General features: G+C 40.3%; 1 protein-coding gene and 1 long non-coding RNA gene across 2 annotated transcripts in view; both read right to left on the minus strand.

The window, feature by feature from the left end:
• iglon5 (IgLON family member 5) overlaps positions 1-19,968 on the minus strand; it is a 96,820-nt gene that overhangs the window by 64,541 nt on the left and 12,311 nt on the right. The gene's annotated exons all lie outside the window — the stretch shown is intronic.
• LOC130532242 (uncharacterized) lies at positions 1,190-15,235 on the minus strand. The gene is made up of 2 exons (XR_008952286.1): positions 6,948-15,235; positions 1,190-6,786 (listed from the first exon to the last, which is right to left on the minus strand). It is a non-coding gene; the product is annotated as an uncharacterized LOC130532242 (long non-coding RNA).

Below are 19,968 nucleotides of genomic sequence, written 5' to 3' on the forward strand. Positions count from 1 at the left end.
AAGAAAATACCTTGCATCAAAGGCCTTTTAAAAGCAAACAAGTAAACAAGAAATACAAGCTATGCTAAAAAGGGAAACTACAGCACAGCATTTTTAAACAATGTAATATCTTCAGTTGCCTGTTGGTGTGCACGTTGCCTCTGTTGACCTTTCATTGACAACCAATCAAAGCAGACACCCGAGTTTGCATTTCAATCTAAACTTTTAAATAATATTCTTTTTCCGTAGCATGCTGCTGTTGCTCATATTTATATTATTTATTCTCGTCAATGAAATAAAGGATTTTATACGTTACAGTGGTGGGTCGTAAACTCATTAAAATGAATATATAAGGAAAGTAAAGTGTAACACACAACAATGTTCAGCTCAGCAGGTCAGATTTGGATGCTCCTGCTAACTATGTAGGTGTGTGTGAGTCACTGAAAGCTTGTAAATCTGTGCCATATATGCCGCAGGCCTGCCAAAATACTCCTATCTTCAAAGCTAGAAATGATCTCACACTAATGACACAGATACAGTGTAGTGAAGCATTATAAATGAAGCAGCACAACTCTAGATAAACTGTTGACAACTGTAACTAGATGCATGTTCACAATATTTCCCCCTAGAAAGCTATTGCTAAGGTTTTTATCATCCTGTTTTATCAATGTACATAACAGTAATGTAACAAGGTTATAAATCATTAAATAGGATGAGTCAATCATAAGAAATTCATCAAATACATCAATACACCCCCTATTTGTCTAATATATCTGGAAGTCTTGTCTACTGACTATGACAACATTATCAGTAAATTAGGTTGAACACAAAGGAACACAATGGAGTGTTGTCATTAATTTGTTTCCAAGTGGAAAGGTTTTACCCTGGTCCATTAGCCAGTTGCCCTTGATGATTTGATGGTCTGAAATGATCCTTTCCTAATGGCCTCCTTATAATGATCTAAAAAGCCCAAACTACTTATATACTGCATCCCCTATTTGGGAAAAAATAACTGGCACATACTGAGTGTCATTAGGTCAACAAAGTAAATTTGTACGTTAAAGCGAAACCCCAGGAGAGCCAAATGAGGTTGCATCGCCGTGAATCCAAATATTCAGATTTGACTCGGTGGCGGGGAAAGGGGTTCACACTGGCTTTTGGAAGCAGAACCCAAGTTCTTTCACTGATATTATAAATCAATGACAGAATATTTGAATATATTAATACTTTTTATTTTCAAATTACTCATAAAGAAGATTACATTGTTTTCCATTTTTAAACTTACTTGGGTGCACTAAAACGGACAGATAACCATCAAATAGTCCAGAAATCAAACATTTTTGCAAAAATATTGGTACAAAAATAGTTACATATCCTCCTGAGCTCTCAGCCCAGACACAACAGAACGCTTTGCAACCTTTTAAACTGTAAAAATACTTCACTCACTTTCACAACATGCGCGTCCCAGAATATCTAATCACGAGGGTCAGTCTCAAGGAAAACTTGACAGATTTGCATTCATATCATGAGTGGACTTCAGATCATTTGCAAAACCATCAACTGGATGTCCTTTCCTATCCGAACTCTCTGCTGTCCTATCGCTCCACGCACTGGGGATCTTAATGATGGCTCTCTTATTTGCAGTTATTTCAGGAAATTCAATGACTTACTAGCCAGGGTCAGAGCAAAATGAACAAGACAAGCATCTTTGAAGATTATGATAATGAAAACAGAGGGCAAAAATTGGAATTGTTTTAAAATTCACCCACACGTTCCACATCTTATTATCCTTCCACTTGGCAGCCTCCCATATTTAAACACGTGATCAAAATACACATTGGATGTGTTCAGAGCTGCCGCTGTGGAGGCAACAGTGTCATGGCCTTCAGGCTTTAGAATAAGAAGAACAGATTCCACAAATAATAATAATTAAAAGAAAGAAATAGACTGAGAAGAAATAGATGTTAATCATAAATAAAATCCACAGGTACTCGATACAGTCTTGCATCCGATGATCCACGTTTCAGACACTAACAGCAACCAGATGGTGCTTGCTGAAACCCACATTCAGACATTCAGAGGGAGGATATTGTTTCAAAGGGCAGATTCATGCAAATCAGGCCACCAGTGAAGCTGTTGACTCACACAATTTCACAGTGTACCAGTAGCAAATTGGGATGGAGCAACAACAGAGCTGAGCAAAACCACAGAAAAGGCTAAACATTCAGAAAGATATGTTAATAAAGCTAAAATCAGAACCATTACATGAGCAAATTAAAATGTTTCATTGGCGCACAGCATAAAATCACTGGTAGCAGGACAGGACAGACCGACCTCAGGAAGACACTGCTCAGATACTCGCAGCCAAATGGAGTCAAAGGAGCTGCTGTCTTTTCCAAGAAGGACATTTTTATTCAGAGACATACGGGGCCAAGAGGTGACAGTACAGATCACCACATCACCAATATTTCAAATTGAGGACTAAAGAGGGCCAAACAGTGGGCCAACACGATGTTTCACACCACAGACTTCAGCAACACAGAACGATCATCTTTACATCTGTTTTAAGCCAAGATTGTTGACTGCTAGAGGAGAAAGGAGAGGAACAATCTTCAGGTCCAGAGGTGTAAAATTACTCAAAGTGGTGCCGAGCTCCACTTTGATAATGAGAACTTCTCTCATGTAGAGATTCTCTCAGAGTACATTACCAAAAGGATCAATCATTGAAAAAGCATTTAAAAAAAATCTAATAATACTAATTCTAATACTAATATTAACAAGAAAAAAATAAATAAAGCATTAAAAAAAGGTCTTAAATTTGAACTGTATTGAACTGCATTATTGTCGTTGGTGTTATTGTTGAAAGTTAGAATGTTCACAATCTCCTCGTCTATGTTTCTTTTACTCAGGCAGCATCAGGTCTTTCTCCTCACTGCTCAATACTGCCCAGAATTGTGAATCAGTTACAAAGCTATTCAAAATTCATGATACCTATGTTATCGTGTGTTTTGAATGGCTTTTTCCAGATTTTTTTACATCCACAAAGCGATTCAGTGGAGTGAAAACTGCTTTTTTTTCCACTATTAAATCTTAACCAGACTCATTAAAGAAAGGAAACTTCAAGTGTGCAACCTCGATTATGTTGTAATCCTCATCAATCAGGGCCAAATATAGATGAACTGATATTTTTTCCCAATTCAGAAGGCGTTCTGTGAATCCCGCACACATTTAATGGCCTAATCCCACCCATATGTGGGTGAGAGGCGCAAATGGATGGACAATTGTTAAGCTGTATGCTCATTCTTCCGCACCCAACACAGAATCATAGCACAACACTGAATCTTTCAAAGGAGACCTACATTTTCCCTTTATGTACAGTATCAGTTACAAGTTAAAGAGTTATTCAGCGCTGAATCTGGTTAGGGCTCTGTCGGGACATCTGGAGTGCTGCATTAACTAGAGGAGTTTGGAAGGGCACAGACTGCAGGGAAAGACAGGTAGGTGTTCAGTGGGAAACCAGAAGCTGTGAAGTGTGGGGGGGTGCCCTCCCAACTGATGATCAAAGACAGCCGTAAGTGCCACTGATGACCATGGCTGTTGGCCAAACCGAAGGCACAACCTGAAGTGCAACGTCAGCTGCAGAGATGAGCCGCATCACGGCAATGCTGACAGAAATATCTCACACCACATCTACACACTGGAGCCACACAAACAAAAGGGAATAATCTCGCCTTGTTCATTAGAGATCCCTTTCCAGCTTTTACAAAAGAATTGAGTTCTTTTGGTCTGGTCTTTCACAAGTTAAAAGCAGATTCATGTCAGTGAGAGGACTGCAGAGAACTAGACAGAAGAAGGCAGGGGCAGAGGGGGATAATGAGGTGGTCACACAATGTCAATTATGTCTTGTGGGAGTTCTTCGCTAGAAGGACAGCTGGATCTAGATCCTGGAGGATCCACTTTGACTGGAGCTCATGATAATTCCAACTATTCATTTTTTTAATAGAATTAAACTCCAATTCACAGAGAATCCATCTGTGAGTGAGTCTCTGTTGTCAAGTTATGTCTGCATATGTCTACATGTGGGTGCAGAACTTTTCCCACTTTGACGCTACTGAAGGAGAGACGGATGCCCCTTGAAAGTTATAATGAAAAGAAAATCATTTCCCTGCTATTTGAAAACCAGTATGAACAATAGAGCATGCAGAAAAAAGCAGCTTGTCGCTTATAAAATTGCAGGTTTTTCTGTGCTCGCTATTATTAATAGTCTGTCAATTAAATCAAAATTTAACTTGAAAATGTTTCGCACTGAAAGTGAAGCATTCGATTCAATTCAGAAGCGTGAAGTGTAAAAAAAAGTTCCAGTGAAAGTAAATGTTTCCTTTCAGGGCAAGGGAATGAATACAAAATTATATGTATAGGTATCCCATCATGAAAGCTCTAGAGAAGAATTGCAGACCATTTCCTAAGGTAAAATCGGAACCTGCTTTACATTAAATCGTTAGGTTCCTTTCGTAAAGTCAGCAATTCATGTTGTATTCATGAGATGTTAAGACGTATTGACAGCAGGTCTGTGTGTTGTTGATGGCCAGCAGTGTTTGTATTCAGTCTTACAGAGGGTGTAGTCTGCTGTCATGGTTGACATTCCCTATGGTTAAAGCACAGGGAGATCAGTGGAGGCAGGGGCAGCACCTGTACTGCCTGGAGCCCCACTAAAAACCTCTGTGTCTCATCTGAAGACAGAACTGGCATCTCAAGGGACACACTGCAGAGAAAGGGAAGCCCACATCCACTCCCACCATCACAGCTATGGAAACCTCCACTGCCTACTGCAAAATCAACACATCTGATAGTTTTTCATTGCCACTTGTGTGGTTGGTGGTGGGCTTGATTAATTTTCTGCAACGGAGGGATCCAATGATTTCCCCTAACATGACCTTTATTGGGCTAGCTTGTGGCATGATACTAGCTGAAAGTCACTCTCTCCTTGGGCTGATCAATCCAGGCGATCAGATATCAGACGCCTGAGGGGCAGCCGTAGCCACAGATCACTTGTGAGACAGCACAATCAGAGCACATTGTGGAGGCATGTCGCAGACACACACAGAAGCATCCCAAACTTGCACTAAGGCCAAGGACGTGATCTTGTCTGCAGATGGCCGACACACACGTCTCTTCTTTTGGATTTCTGCTGCTCTACCCATGTTATTATCTGCACGTCAGCCTGATGAGATGACGCCCATATTGATAAGACCGATTGTTCAATGCAGCGGCTGCACTTGTCACATGAGGTAACGATGTACTTTACTCAAGGTCAGCGACGGTGGTTTCACCTGAAGGGAAAAAGAGAGTCAACCGTCCAACTTTCTGTGTTCGCATCCTTAAATCAATGCTCCCATCCTAATTGCATTTGTAACCAGTTCTGGCCTGTAGCAGGAAGATGGTGCAACAAACTTTTGTTGATGGATTATGTGATACAGAGCCACAGGGGGCAACATGTTTCTCCAAGTCTGTGAAGGTTTGAAGCAAGGATGAACTACACTCCATACACACTGTAGGACTCTTGGGTTTTGTTCAATGTGTAAAATGAATGTCTGGTTCTACTGGATGGATCGGGCGTCTCCCTCCCATTGGTCAATATCTGGTTTCAAGGCAGAAATTATTTTTTGTACCCCTTATACTGTATATCAATGTAGGCTGCAATAATACATGAGTCAAACTGGCTTCTGTTTCTGTATTTGACCCTTTTCTTCTCCTCGACGACCCTTTCTCATCCTCACTGTACAATATAAGGCTGTCTTCTCCACCCAGACCATCTCATTATCCCCCTCTGCCATTCCCTTTTTCTCTTGGCTAACTCTCATTTGCATGATGCTTCACAGAGGCTAACAATACTCTTTAGTGTTTCCATCATCAGCAAAGTGTTTTCCCTTGACACTGCAGTGACTTCTCCTCTCCAGTACAACAAATAGACTTTTCTTCCTCTTTCTCTTCCTCCCACACAGATTTTATGCTGAACTAAACACATATGAGAAGATGAATCTTTAGCCATTTTTCAATGCACATCCAAGACCCTTTTATCAGCAAAGGCTGCACCGAGCAGGCTTTGGTTTCCTGCTGAGCCCTGGGAGTCACATCAAATATCGCCATGTGCTTTGTATAATAGATAAATATGGAAGCAAAGGATGTTTTAACTGCTTTATTAATGTTGATTTACCAATACCTCAGAAATCTATACAATGAAAGTGCGTTTGCTTGGAAACTTATATTATTTTGAATATTTTTGTGTCCATGGAAAACACTGGTCAGAAACAAGCACTCCAGCAATGCAAGCTGCCAAATAAATGTCACTCTGAGCATGTCTACTCACCGTTCTCACTGCACTGAGAATGTTCTTGAATGCTAGAGTGATCCATTAAAATGCATCATGAAGAACCAGTAACGTTTTCCTCTGCAGAGCTCAGTTTCTTCAAGAATATAATGTGTGGATAAATACCTCTGAACACCGCATTCTCTATGGTTATTGCTTGTGTCAATAAAAAAAAATTAAATTAAACTTGGGAGGGAATGAAATGATGATGGCATGCTCCCATGTGTCTTCATTGTTTCAAACATTTAATGTTACTTGTGGATATAAGATTTTATTGCAAATTTAAACTGGGATGGGAGGAAAGAAAAGTGCAAATAAAGTCTTGGATGGCTTTGGAGATATATTTTTCCTCATCCCCGTCTTCATGGGAAATGGGTTTATGAATTTATTCAGCCGAGAGCCAAAACTGTGTGATCCACTTCCATTTGGGTCCATGTTTCCTGCATGCACAAGTGAAAATCAAACAAAGAAGTGCACAAAAAAGACATCCAATCAGTATAAACATAATAGTGTCTTTTAGAAAATTAAAATAACTTTTTTTTCTATGTGTTGCCTCCTTGCACTAAGTACTTCTGTTTCAATTACACCTATATATCGTTACCTGAACACAAGTGAGCACTGTGGTATTGATCCAGTCGCACATTGCTTTTATTATCTCTTGCACCATCCGCCAGTTCTGCTTTGATAGTGCCACTGTTGTAGAAAGCATAAATTTGAAAGCCCGTTTACTGCGACGGGTGGTTAAAGTCACAGGGAATGGAGCTATAAAAAGCCAACATTGCATAGTGAGGAATTTTGTCCGGAGCCCATTAAGTTAAAGTATGTTTTTCCTCATCTGTACGTCACAATTGTGCAAAGTGCACTGACAAAGGCATTTAGTTCACTCCCTTGCACCTACATTTTCATGAACACCTTTTAAATAATCAACATTTGGTTCTGCAGAAAGATCTTGGCATGCTGTAGGCATTGTATAACCAACTGAAATCCTTGCGCCTGCCATCTGCGCTAAAATTGTTGTATTAATAAAGACAAAATACAAGGCAACAACACAAAATGTGCTCTGCAGAACAGCAGCATTGATTGTGCCTTGTACAATCCCCCTTCAGCACCTGTACCATACAGAAGCCCAACTCAACTTTCAAGAACATTACAGACAATTAAGAGTGGTGTCGAATAAACGTCACCTTTGTCTGGAGAAAGTGTGTAGACACAATCTCCATGTACAATCTACATCAATTCAAAAAAGATAACAATAATGCTGAACAAAAAAATCATATTCAAACTGGACTCCTGTTACTGTATTACTGTTATATGTCTATATAGTAACGCATTCATATACAGGCAAGTCCTCTTTTTCTCATCACTATTTTAGCATGCTTGCATCACAGGCCTCAGGGCCAGGCAGGCAGAGGGAACAAGAGGTTACATGAGCCCTATGGGATAATGAAAATAAAATTATGTGTTTTTTTATGTTTGTGTTTCAAAACAGTTCAGTTTTGGAAATAATGGTCATGTTCCTATGCACTTCTGGGCAACCAAATGATGGCAACAGAATTTTACTTTGAACTCCTTTGGTATAAGGGATGATAAGGTATTTTATTTGCGACTTCCCCTCCCCCTGCTGTAGCTTTAACCCACTGAGTATATCTTATCCTCGTTCCCACATTGTCTGATCACTGGGAATTAATGCGTGACTGCTCACGATTGTACTCTCTTTAGTTAACTGGTGTTACGCCCTCTGAAAATCTGGGGCCTTTGTTCATAGGGCCCCTCATAGTCCCCCTTGGTGCAAAAAGCATATACTTATCCGACTGAGTTGCATTATTATAATAAGAAATAGATCAATTCCATTTTTAGTTTTAATCATCCTTTAAAAGAAGCATCCCAAAGACTATTTATGATAAATGAAGTTATTAGCTTCTGAAACACTGTCCTTCAATTGACAATTATTGGGACCATTTATTAATCAAAAATTGGAATGACACATTTCAATTGGTTTCTAATTTTTTTAAAAAGAGTTGGAGCTAAATAAATCTTCCAAAGCTGCTGGTGAGGGCCTGGCTCTGGCTCCCTGTCCTCCTTATCGCTACAACATCCTCCTCCAGGTTTCTACCACTGCTTGCCTCCCAACAAATCACAGTCTTTGCACCTGTAACCCCTGGGTGAGAGATGATTACACCTTCTAAAGCACAAATTGAACTGAGAGCTTTCCCCTAACCTTACTTACATGCCTCCCCCTCCACCCACCCTGTCTAATAAGCTAGAGGCTCACCTAAACAATGCTCATTAGTACCCCGCTGTGATGAAGATCGTATTCGTGACCATGCTTATGTACAAACTGTATGTTTTGTGTAGAGCAAAATTGTGAAAAGGAACAGTCATGGCAAGCACGTGACTAACCAGCAAACAGCCATCAACACTAATCCTGATAACTTGTGGAAGAGGATTTAAAAAAGACGGAGCAAAATGTTAGGATTCTAATGTGACACGTCTGGCTGAAATACACAGAGAACACACAATTATGATTAATGTTAAAAGGGATTTCCAAAATTCTAGACATCAAAGACTTTTAAGATAATGCAGAGATTTAAAGTGCAATCTTGAAATGTCAAAATACAATATTTATATATCCGTTGACATTAAAACTGTTTTAAAATGGAGGTCTACACTTTGTGAGATTTGAATAAATTGCTCAGTGGCGTGCAATGAATATTATGATGCTTTATCTTAAAAGAAACATGCCTGTCCATTGATAAGAGCATGAAAAACAACATAACCCCAGCATCTACCACCCGAGGCTGCTTGGAGTAAGAGGTGCAGCGCAACAAAGGTTACAATTTCTGATTCACAAAGCCCAAAGGGCAAAATGACAAGTTGTCAATGTCTTGTTTCTCTGCATGTTAAATCTCCTTCATCGATCAATTCATTTCTCCCTCTAGGAAGAATCGGAAGATTGTTCAGAGAAAGAGAAAATTAGCTACCTTTAAACAGCGGGAGGGGTGTTAGAGGTTGGGGCAATCGGGGAAAAACGGGGAAAGCTGTGATGGATTTAAAAAGATCAGAACGTTTGGTGTGAAGTGAGATGTGATAGCATCAAGGTGGGGTAGGAAAGGAAAAAGAAAAACAGGGGAAGGGGGCACTGAGAAAAGCGACACTTTTTGGGCTTATTTACACATAGCTGCCAGTATGACAGGTAATTTGGGCAAATTCTCCACAGAGCCTGCAGCAGACGGCAGAAGGGTAAGGACAAAAAGAGAGAGCAGTAAGAGGGGAAGAGGGACGGGAGGAGAGGGTGGGGAGACGTGTGCCGACTACCTGACAAGGCTGGAGCTGGCTCTAAGAGTATGGCAGCAAATGGCTTTCCAGATTCCACAGATTCCAATCAGAGGAGTGTGGTGGGATGGCAGCTGGAGGGGGTCTGGGATGAGAGGGGTGGGTGCAACATGACAGAAGTCCCCCTGCTGACAGTGGATGAGCTATGTATTCATCCCTAGCAAGCAAAAGATATCAAAGGCACTTTTAATTCTACTTTTCTTTTCCAGTTGAAGCTGTGAGATCAGGCAGAAGATGGCAATGAAGCAGAATGAAAAAGGCAAGAGAGGAGAAAAAACTCTGATTTACACGCTTGTTTCGCCTGCCGATGCTCCGTGTGCCTCCATACACAGAGTGGCAAGTGTGCGCTCTTCCCAGTACATTTTGTGTTCAGCTGAAGCGAGTCTGTTAAGAGTGCATTTCTTGAAATGTCTTGCTTTTTGTTCAGCATGTGGCTGCCTGTCAGCACTGAGAACCAATTTGTTCATTTAGCAGGTGCTCCCTTGCTGAAGGAGCATGTGTGTATTTTTGAGATTATTTCATTTTCGCTTGCAGTGACAGCTTCAGTGGCGTGGACGACAGTAACAGAGATAACGGTGAAGCAGATAACAAGGCGTTTGTCCCTGTGGGTGGAGTTCCCCTCAGGGGGCGTTGGTAAAACCTCTGTCTTGCTCCTGCGGTGACTCATGCTTCACAGGGGGAGGAGGGCTTACGCTGTGATTCTCTTAACTCGGTCCTGTTCAAAGCCTCAGGCAGTACAGATGTGACTCGTTCTTGTTTTGCCACATATGCACGTGGACAGCGTCAATGCAAAAACCGCAGACCCTTATGGCACTGAAAGTTCTTGCAGTTTTTTTAAAATGCCACGCACAGCGCAGTCTGTACGGGACTGCATAGAGAAGTTGAGATTCTTGGTTCAAGCCCCGGTTCGGACAAAGATTGGAAGGTGTTCTGGTAGCAGGAGGAGGTGCCTGGACACCTTCAGAGCACTACCCAGTCCCCGCAAGGTACCGAACCCCTGTGATGAGCATCACCCATATGCAGCTGGGACCCTGATGCCGCGATATAGCGGTCAAGAAGAAGGAAGAAACAAAAGGATCGAAAGTGAGATTCAGAGCAGTTGGATGAAGGCAACTGAAAAGAAACTATGAAGCTCCTTTCATTGCAGAAAAAAAAGGTGTTGCACAGTGAAGGCATGCACAGAGATCGAATTGAGGGGTGGTGAGTTGAAGATCGAGTGCAATGAAATTAAATCAAAGACAGTGAAAGAAAGGATAATCTCCTCTGCTTCAGTGGAGTATGTAATTGTGGTTAAAAAAAAGGGAGAGAAAGCGAAATATTAGCTCACTGTTACAGCAAAACACACTTGTGCCACGGAGATCTGCGTGAGATGCTGGGAATTAGCCACAGCGATAAAGTCGAAGAGATAAGAGTACGAAGATGGGGAAGAAAGATCGGGCTGATTATCAGTCCTGATGATAGCAGTGTAGGTGGTTATCATAATGAAGGTGGTGAGGATCAAATGTGGGATAATGCCTTCACGATACGAATTAAAAAAGACATGGTTAAAATCACTACAGATAACAGCGATAATGGTCGTATTATGGTGGCACACTTTGATTCAGAGAGGTTTCAACTTTTCTACAGCAGTTTATGAAAGCACAGAGGCCATTTGGCATCACATCAGTCCTGTTTTGTTAGAAAAGGCAATTCTCCTCCTAACACTCCAAATATTCATTATTTCCCTCGGCTATAAACAGGCCTGGCAATGCTTTGCTTTGAGTTTAAATTTACTATGACTGAAAAAAAAAACCACAAAGGAAGACTGGCGGGCATTTGTTTGGCTACAATGGCTAATTCAATTAATTCTTGAACTTTAAGCATGACCGTCCTTCCCATTCTTCTTTTCCGTTTCCATTTCTCAGCCATGGTAATGAGCCGTCCAGCATGTAAACTAAGGTGACATATAAAATAGCACTTTAAAAATAAGTATAATAGTTGACAGCGTTCCCTCTGCTACATATTGCCATTAAAATTAGTGATCATGTTCGTGTTTTTACACATTTGAAAGCAGTAGGGGACAGTAGACACTGAGATAATACCTGGAAAGTCACCAGAAAGAAAAATATAGTCTCATAAAATATAATGCTTTCAACTCGGACAGGTGATGACAGACACCTTCCACCTGAAAAAGGAACCCACGTCACTGTATGTCCACAGTTACCACATGTTACAGGTGGCTCCTGGTGCTCTAAGACACCATCAGCAGGCTGACAGTGCTTAAATTAACATGACACAGAGATTAATTGTACACAGATCTTGATCTCTTTCTGATAAGACTAAGAAACTTTGGAATGGATAGATTTTTAAAATGTGATTTATGATCCTATTCTAACATGTCTCAGCAGATTAATGCATCTATCTTCTGTCTATTTGTTTGGTTTTATCTTTGCTTTTGCCCATTGTTAATTTATTTTCGACCTGCCATCTGAAAATTAACTTATCCCTTTAATCTTGAAATGGATCACCTTATACCTGTGCTGTGTGCAGTTGGGACTGATTTGATTTTGACACTTGTATTACAACATATTTTGCATTGGACAAAGAAAATGGAAAGTGTTTACTGCCACCTAATGACCAGATTCAGATAGAATGATAAGATCTGATTAATGGTAATTACAGGATTCTTCTTTTCTTTTTTTTTTAAAGAATACCAGAGCCTGACCCTGATCAAGCAACACTATCAAGGAGGAAAAAAAACTCCTTCTTAACAGGATGAAACCTTGAACAGGACCAGACCCAAATGGGAGCCACAAGAGGAAGGAGGGGGGGGAGAGAGGTGTGCAGAGAAGGGAGACAAGCAAATGCATACATTAAATGTGTAAATAGAGAGGAGAGGAGAGGAGAGGAGAGGAGAGGAGAGGAGAGGAGAGAGGAGAGGAGAGGAGAGGAGAGGAGAGGAGAGGAGAAGACATGCAACCCTAAATCAATAATGTGAGAGAGACCAGTTAGTTGAGTTCCACAGCAGAGAGTTCTGATAGCTAAAAGTTTTGGAAACCTCAAGTAAACAGGACTCTGAGAGTGGAGCAGCCTATTTGGATGATATGATGCTATCAGCTCCTCCAGATACGATGAAGTTTGACCTCTAAGGACTTTGTAGGTCAGGAGAGGGAGTTTGAAACCTATTCTGGAGTTTGTGGGCAGCCAATGAAGAGAATTGTGATATTTCTTTCCTGCAGTCCAACCACCATGTTTGAATCAGCTGGAGGCTTCCAGAGAATAATTCTGACATCCTGATAACATTACATTACAATAGTCCAGCCTAGAAGGAGCTAATGCACGGACTAGCTTTTGGCCATCACTCTAAGGCAGTGTGCTCCTAATCTTTGCAATGTTATTTAAAAGAAAAGGCACTTCGGGAGTTTTAGATGTAAAGTGAAAATACAGATGGTAAATTCTTACTCCAGGTTTCTTCACAGACAAACAAGAGGCTAAAAAAACTACCATCCTTAGTAATTAGGTCATTAGTTAAACTAATCCTGAGGGGTTCAGGACAGAATAAAATGACCTCAGTTTTTTCCAAATTGCAAAGCAGGAAATTTGAGGTCAGCCAAGACCTTATGCTCGAATGACCTTAAGCTCCTGTTTCCTCTGCTTTTATCAACAGGTACAACTGAGTTTCATCAGCAAAGTTGATTCTATTCCACAGAATAATACTCGATTTATTAGGTGGCTTATGTATAAAGTGAAAAGTACTGGTCCATGACTATCCCTTCTATATGAAGAGGAAACATCATAAACTAACTGGAATTAATCTGAAAAATTTGACCCGAACCTGCTTTTAATGCCAATAACATGGTTTAGTCCCTGTAAAGGAATCTATCACCATCTGTCAAAGGCAGCAGCAGCAGTACCAGTATAGAAACCATTCCACCCTCTCAAGCAACAAGATACTTCACTACAAACTCTACTGCACTAGAAACCCGACAGAACCATTTGAAACAGATCTTTCCTCTGAAGATGGTGTCGTGCCAATGGAGGCACTGCCACCTTTTCAAAAAGTCGAATGTTCATATCCCCTATTGCTGTAAAGTTTGAAATAGGCCTATATATAACTAATGTATCTGGATCAAGTGAAGATTTTTAAGCAAAGGTCTGATTCCTGTAACCTTGTAGATCAGAATTACATAACCTGATGCTAAAGAAATATAAATCTGGCAACAGAATTGTTAATCAAGGGCAAGATGTCGGGATGACATCTACAAGACGTGTCATAGACACAGCTTGACTAATCATAGTGGACATTTCAGAAAAGATAAAAGAATTTCAGGGCTGATTCCAGATGTTAGGGGGTTCTACGGGTTCTGCTGGAGCGTCCTGATAGATTTTTCTTTTCCTCATGATAAGAATACAAGATTAAAACCTAAAACCCACCAGTTGTACATACATGTGTTCAGAAGAGAAGGGAACACAGGATAAGTAATAGTCTTACAGAAATATGTTGGTCCTACACAACCAAAACACAAAATACAAGCGGCATTTTAATTGCGTGATGTTTTAAGGGACTTTTTCACATTATAAGATGAAACTACAGACGAGATGGTTTAAAGTTCTAATTCAATTTTCGAAATGTGAGGCAAGAAATATACTGTATACTAGAAGACCTCCAGAAAAAAAAACCAAACACTACCCAGACAGTCACATATTAGACTCCATTTCTACATCCTTCATACTTTCATCTTGACCTCTGATCTGCACCTCAAACAGACTTTCAGATACATGAAAGTCCAAGTTTCGACTTCATTTCTACATCCAAGAGGGGCCCTGCATCTGATCTGCACATCGAGCAGATACACAAATAAGATTCTGGAACGGTTGTCATAGGATAAACATATCTTGTAATCTGCTCCTGTATACCACATGCTATGAATGTGCTAATATCTTTGCACAGTGCAGGGTCTACATACATATACAGCAATTTTCTACCTTTAAATGGAATCTTGTTATGGACTGCTGAGTTCTTGTATAAACAAAACCTTGATTACCTGCTCTTTACTGTGACCCCAATCTTTGAAAAGCCTAGATATGCCCAAACACTGCATTGCTTTACACAGGTAACACATGGTAAGGTCATCAATCAACCCTGTGTAATTAACCGAGTGGCCCAAAAATGGACTTTTCAGATACCATTAACCCCTGCTAGCCTAGCGTCTGTGCAAATATGGGCTAACGACAGAGGCAAACACATACCAGTGGGTGGGCAAGCAGAGCTGAAAGTCCATTTCATGAATATTAGATTTCAGCATGAAACACAGCTTTGCTTCGGATCATTCATTAGTGGCCTGAAGTCTGCGGGTATGACTCTTCTAACACGGACATATTTTTTGATATGGGGGAGAAGGTACAAGGTACAAAAACAGAGGTCAGCTTTTACCTGACAGAGATGTAAAATGCCATGATCGTGTTTATGCTTTTCGGTAGGTTATGTAGAGAAAAGAAAAAAAATCCAAATAAAGATTGATATTCATGAAAAAAAAACTGCTGCAGATGTGTCACTATAGAGACACATTGCAGCTATATATATAGATATAAATATATATATATATAAATATATATATATATAATATAAATATAAAGAGATATTGTTGTTGGAAATTAAAGGTCACACACCTACACTCACCCCACCCCTCACCTCCGTCCAGCCATGAGAAATGATTGACACCTCGTCAGTCACGCCTTCTGCCACTGATTGGCTGTTTTTCCTCGGGCGCGATTCTTACATATCAAATTGGAGGTATAAAACAGGGGCAGAGAGGTTAATTTGTTGTTCTTGGGTCTCTCATTGTACTCATGTATTACTGTCATAGTGACAAAAAGTGTCACTTTCATCGGGTCCTTTTTGACCTTTTGACCTGACAATCTCTAACTTTATGTACCATATTGATAAAGTTCGTCATTTTTCTGTGCTTGAAGGACATATCCCACTCAAAGCTCAGACTTTATTAAAAACAGCTTCAACCAGGCATGAAGGTGGAGTAATTAAAGGCATGAAATTACATGAAATGACCTGGCAAAGGAAATAAATAAAACAACCAGTCACCATTTGATGCAGTCCAGTTTCTTAAATAATGGTATGTTAAGCAACTCTGTCTTGCTCATCCATTCTGTTGTGCACAATCTATCCCAGGAACAGGTTTACCCTTTCTGTACACAAGGAATCTACCACACCTGTGTTAACACTTCTTTAGCTGTTGGATAAATCAAAGGTGTTGCTTCTCTCATTCTGTGTGACTGTAGCGTCAAATCACCTTGGGGTGGTTTTGGAAGTATTTATATGTGTAGTGTAAAAATTGCTGATAGTTCTAGTTCCACTCAATGACAACATCCTCTCTACCTGTAGGGTTTAGGAAGAGTGGCTCGAGTGATGGACAAGGTCAGAATCCCAACAGACCTGGATTTAATCTGGATTTTTAACATGTTTAATGAGAGTAGATCATCCATGTAGCAGCAGCGGTTCAAATAGCAGTCATAAAGTTAAGTCATCTAAACTCTGCCGTCAATCTTATTTTCACATTTTTTCTATTGAATGAAGAGAATGGCATTTAGGTGACTTTGTCAAGGCCAAACGATTCTCTTATTTCTGTCAAAATTCCTGGACTTACTTCTGTGTCCAGATTTGTACCAAAGCTACACTCAATTCTCCCGACTTTGCAAAATCCTTAAAAACACTGACAATATTGACAACAAACTACTGAAAAATGACCTCATCTGATGCTTCTAACAGTTTCATAAATCAATCAATCAATCAATCAATCAATCAATCAATCAATCAATCAATCAATCAATCAATCAATCAATCAATCAATCAAACTTAATTTATATACCGTCTGTTACAATCAAAATTGTTTGTAGGTGCTCTATCTATCTATCTATCTGTCCGTCCGTCCGCCACCCACTCACCTGTCTGTCTGTCTGTCTGTCTGTCTGTCTGTCTGTCTGTCTGTCTGTCTGTCTGTCTGTCTGTCTGTCTGTCTGTCTGTCTATCTATATAGCGTCTGTTACAATCAAAATTGTTTCTAGGTGCTTTCCAGAATCCCAGGTCCTGACCCCCAACAAGCAACAGTGGCAAGGGAAAACTCCCCTTTAACAGGAAGAAACCTTGAGCAGGACCAGGGTTTTTGTAGGATTTGTTTTTTGAGACTTTATTTGAATAAATATTCAGAAAATCACCCTCTCAATCAATGCAGAGGCTTGCTTTCTTTCTTTCTTTCTATGAAGATTTTCAAGCATTTTCAAGATTTCTACCATCTAGAAATCTTTAAATGCATTTTATCTTAGAAATCTTAATATTAATACTAACTTAATACTAACCTAATACTAACTTAACCTCTGAATAACACTGCAGAATCCAAAGAGCCACAGAGTCGAACACTGCAGTAATCTCATGTACCGGTATTAAACAAAAATAGTTCATCAGTTTTTGCCGAACTTTATATTTACTCTGGATGGCGTCTTTCTTAAACCTCCGGTTACAATTGTTATATCCAGTGTGACAACTGTAATCAAAATTGATCTGTGTACCGCAGGAGGCAGCTAAACCAGACATGACAAATGTGCTGCAGGCGGTGGAGGTGTGTTCACAATCAGCCTGACAGGATTGATTCTTCCCTGAATCTTTCATGATCAAACCTTATTGGCAGGTGGCTCCATTTAGGGTCAGCGACCATTTGCCTGAAACGCAAAAATGATTGAGTGAAATGCTGTATTTGTATTCAGTCTGTCAACAGAAATTTGACAGTAAGTTTAAAAAAAAGGGTGTTTTGTTTTTGAACACTTTCATCAAGTGTTCTTTTGATGTACCGGCCAGGAATGATTAAAAACGGTTTTATATTTTATTCGAAAGGCTCATTGCAACACAAGTTGTCCAGCCACAGGAGACTGGTTTTGATAGCTAGTCTTTGGAATTACACCCTTTTACATTTTTAGTGAAATATGGGGTTGGATAGAATTGGAACAGTGGTTATCATCACATAAGCTAGCCAGATTGTCTTTTCGAAATTATTCTTTGGAGACCCCCTGGCATTCCAGCTGTGCCCACTCACCCATTGCTACTTCCTGCACTTGGCTAACACTCACAGCACAGAAACTGACGCCATCTGTTGACTTTTTCCAGGGCAACCTGGTGTCTGCCGGGTTACGGGCATACTACATTATGTGATGAAATATACAACATCACAGATGTAGGCTTTCTGTGCTTTCTGCGGTCAACTGGGGAATGCCACATTTTCACAACGTGCCTGTCTTTAAAAATGTTTTATATAAACCATAAAAGTGGAAGCTACACACTGTCTGGCTGCACGGGACCCAGTGGAGCTGACTAAAGCGCACAAACATGTATTTTGTCTTTACAGCCTCACGGACATTTAATGTTATTTTAAACACTGTGTAGTTGGTACCTCAAGAGCAGCAGTTGGTGTAAATGGCCCAACATTCTTGAAGTGTGCTTATTTTTCTATTGCATTAAAGTGTGGATAGTTACCCTTCACTGTATTGATGTTACATATTCATTTTGGTCAGTTAATCACAGAGAACGTACATCTGGATTTTGATGGCCACAATTATGAATCTGTTTAAATCTACTTACAAACGGAATTACAAACGAATAACAGACTGTTCCTGCTCAGGAGGCTGAGGTCTTTTGGAGTGCAGGGACCACTCCTGAGGACTTTCTATGACTCTGTGGTGGGATCAGCCATTTTCTATGGGATTGTCTGCTGGTCCAGTAGCATCACGGACAGGGACAGGAAGAGGATGGACAGACTGGTAAGGAGGGCCAGCTCTGTCCTGGGATGTCCCCTGGACTCAGTGGAGGTAGTGGGAAATGGGAGGATGATGGCTAAGCTGTCATCTATGTTGAACAACACGTCCCCCCCCCGTCCCCCCCCCCCCCCCCCCCCCCCCACAGGACACCCTGACAGCACTGGGCAGCTCCTTCAGTGAGCGGCTGCTCCACCCTCGCTGTGTAAAGGAGAGGTATCACAGATCTTTCCTGCCGGCTGCTGTCAGGCTGCACAATAAACATAATGCCCCATAGCACAGTCTGAATATTATATATTCTGATATGTATATTGTATTCACCCTTTGTACTATGTACAGGCATACATTGGCCGAGTATCCATTTATCTGGATTACTGTAAATATACATCCTCTTTATATATTCCAAATTCTATTCTATTCTATTCTATTCTATTTTTATCTTAATTGTCTCTGTGTGCTCTTGCTGTTGTTGCGCTGTAAATTTCCCCGTGTGGGACAATAAAGGAAGTGAATCTGAATCTGAATCTGAAACATTGCAGGTGCCTGTATTAGTACACCTCTCCAGAAACGTAATTACAGACCTACCTAATCTATAAGTTATATTTCCCACCACTTTGAGAGAGACAGATTAAATATATTTGCAAATATAAATCTTAGTCGCAACTAATGAGTATAGATGCTTGATATGCCATATGTGCGCAAGGTTGATGCAAGACAAGTAACGATGACATTTCTAGCTAAATGGATTGCTTTTCCTCTCGTGCACTGTTCTCAGGTCAGTTTCAGGTAAACTCAGACAAAGAGGAATATTGTGTGGGAGCGCAGCACAAAGGGCTGCATGTATGTTGATAGTTACACGTGTTACATGCGCAAATATCAATAATTCTTTCGGGTTTAATAAAGAAGCTCAATGAGAAAACGTTTACTGTACACATTGTTCAAGGTGGATGGAGACTGTCACATACTGTGTGGGTGACCCCCCACATTGACCTCTTGGGAAAATAAAGATGGGATAAACTCTGTACATGTTCAAGTAAAGAGAACGTATGTGTTCCTCTCCATGCAGGCAACAATTGAGATAATTGGGATCAAGACAGTCAAAGGATCCTAAACAAATCCTTTACATATGAATTGTGCAATTCAGCTCTATGCTGCTGATCATGATGAATTGTCTTTTTCATACATTTGGGGATTCAGGTTGAATTTAATGCAGGTGGGATTAGAAAGATTAGTGTAAGGGTTTGGGTTAAGCTATAACAAAGAATGAAGAAATGGATAATGGAAGCATATTTATGTGCTTTTTAAAACAAACCTAAATTAACAGGATGGCTGAATAAATGAAATTCCACATTAACCACGCACAAAACTCTTATATCTCAAAGTGTCTAAGTTGTTTTCAAAATTCATTTTGACTAGTCAGCACAATATGCTGCATTAGAGTACTTTTGCCCCACATTAAGCCGCTAATTGCTCTGTTCTGACACTTTCATTAT

The sequence above is a fragment of the Takifugu flavidus genome, chromosome 10 (genome assembly GCF_003711565.1).
Source record: "Takifugu flavidus isolate HTHZ2018 chromosome 10, ASM371156v2, whole genome shotgun sequence".
NCBI lineage: Eukaryota > Metazoa > Chordata > Actinopteri > Tetraodontiformes > Tetraodontidae > Takifugu > Takifugu flavidus.